Source organism: Limulus polyphemus, unplaced genomic scaffold, assembly GCF_000517525.1.
Source record: "Limulus polyphemus unplaced genomic scaffold, Limulus_polyphemus-2.1.2 Scaffold1341, whole genome shotgun sequence".
NCBI lineage: Eukaryota > Metazoa > Arthropoda > Merostomata > Xiphosura > Limulidae > Limulus > Limulus polyphemus.
In genome coordinates, this window is record NW_013666951.1 from 64,086 (window position 1) to 66,792 (window position 2,707).

Consider the following 2,707-nt stretch of genomic DNA (forward strand, 5'->3'; position numbering starts at 1 on the left):
CCTCACAAGCATTTCTATAATTTGCACGGATACCTACTTATAATCTTATTTTGAAATATAATAACTTTATTTAAAATAATACTAATATGTAATTATCGGTTGTTGGTTTGCCTAGTATTAGGTGATCGTAATACATACTGTGAATTAATTAGATTTAATGGTTAGAGGTTCTAAGATCTATGTTTATCATGTATAATGAAGTTTTCTAGTGTTTAATAAAGCATTTTATTTAAATTTTTCCTGACATATGGTCTTGATCTATCTAGAAGTCTGACAGCATAAAGATATTTGCGTAATTGTGTAAGAATGTTGTGTTTGTGGTTCTTAGAACCCTGTAAGTTTTAGTGATTATCTTGTTTTTAATCGTCTTTAGTTTTGTTATATGTGACTTTGCTACATTTAACCATGTTTGGCAGGCATACTCTGCCACTGGACGAATGTAGGTCTTATAAAGTTTAAATTTATTTGCTGTTGTTGTGGCCATAGTGTTGCCAGTCAGACATAGTTGGCTCTTTGCCATGTTTCATGTTTTACCTCATTTAACTTTAATTTTCAACTTTGCTTACTCCAGTTTGATTTTGAGTTATAGGTTAGATCCATAAATTTAACATGTGTGGCTACTCGGAGAAGGGTTCCGTTTAGAAAAACTTTGGGGGAGGGGGGGGTGTCCACTTGTTTTAATAGATTTTGTGAATAATAGTACTTTTGTTTTTGGAGCATAATCTTTATTCTTCATATGTTACAATAATTTTCTATTTTGTTTATACTTACTTGCAAGTTAGTTGCTACTACAGCTGTAGTGGTTGAAGTTTTCCACATAACTACATCATCTGCGAACTGTTATTTGTTATCTATTAGGGGCATTTCACTCACATACATGAGGAGCTAACTTCCCCTCCTTTTTGCGGGAAACCTGCCTCTGAACTAAAATATTCAGAGAAGGTGCCAGACATATTAACTCTTACTTTCCTATTGTAAAGAATATCAGCCCGTGGCAGTTTCGTATTTGACATTTTAAACCGTAATCCATTGTGCCAAAAACTGTTGAATGCATTGTCATCATCCAGAAAGTAGGCGACAGTGTATTAATTCTTATTAAAGCTATTGGTTTGTTTGTTTGTTTTGAATTTCGCGCAAAGCTACACGAGGGTTATCTGCGCTAGCCGTCTCTAATTTAACAGTGTAAGACTAGAGGGAAGGCAGCTAGTCATCACCATCCACCGCCAACTCTTGGGCTACTTTTTACCAACGAATAGTAGGATTGATCGTAACATTTTAACGCCCCCAGCGATGAAAGGACGAGCATATTCGGGAACGGTATTCGAACCCGTGACCCTCGGATTGAGAGTCAAATACTCTAACCACCAGGTCCTGCCAGATGAAGCAAGAATGTAATAAAGCCACGTTATAACCCAATTTATATTTACCTTTTAGCTTGATGGTGATATTTGATACAACGACAGTTCCTTGTTTCAAATAGTCTAATCTCCTAAATCACACTAATTACAGAGGTCAATAATGAAACTAAACTAACTAGCTCAATTGTAGCAAGTGTCATCATTTATGGAAAAGTCATAAACCTTACGCCCATACACGTATTCCTCTGAACCCTTTCTAACCATATTTAAAGTAACCCTAAGCTTGAGAGTGTTGGATTGAAACTTGGCTAAATTACCAAGGGTCAGAAACACCCAGAGATTTATATCATCTAAGCGATAAATGTTATTTCTGAAGTTGAACGTATATGTGTGATACTGATAACAAACAATACTTTAAACTGAGTGACCAATAGACCAGCAGTTTGATAATGAATAGATCTGTATATATTTGTATAGTAGATTACTAAGTAGTTTTGTATAGTAAATATGGAAATATTTTTTGCTTAAACAACGTTGTGTATTCTTTGATAGATTGTTTAGGCAGAGTATTCATGATGAAACTAAGTAGAAGACGAAAGGCAGAAGACTTTCGAAACGTCGTCTTCTGCACTTGTGTTTCTACAACAGGCATTTGCCGTCAATTAAACTAATTTTCAACGTTCTATATTGTTGGTATTTAACAGATTACAAGAAATACCTTACTAAGATGTTTTAGTGAAGTATTATAATTTTTTGCTAGTAACATAACCCATATTTGTTTAAAGTTATTCATAGACAAAAAAAATCGATAACCAAAATTGTATTTAAACTTTTTGATTTGTACAAACAAAGTTAGCATCCCGCATAAATTCGCGATAGATTTTTAATCTAAAGATTATATACATGAAGGAAGCTTGTATTACAATATCCTTAATCTTGATTGAGAAAAAGTGTGTAAAGCGCGAATAATCACATTTGTAACGTCGGACAAATAGAGGGCGCCTTTTCTCCCGAACTGGTTAATATACAGGTCCTTATGTTAACCACTCGCACCAGTATATATAGAGTAGTGTGTTGTCTGTTGGTTAGTCAGTAGACACTAAAGTGACATCACATAAGGGACGCTTAACGTTACAGCTTGTACTGTCGTGACGTCAATAAAACGTGCGCATGCCAAGAATCACGAGAAGAATTATTATGCATATTGTAGTCTACAACACAGCATGATATATGAACTTTAAATTTTGGTTTTATTTACTCTTAAAACAAAAATACTTTCGGGGAACCTGCGGAAGTATTAGGTCGTCAAGAAATTAATGTCGCTTTTTTTAGATGAAAAAACCCGAACA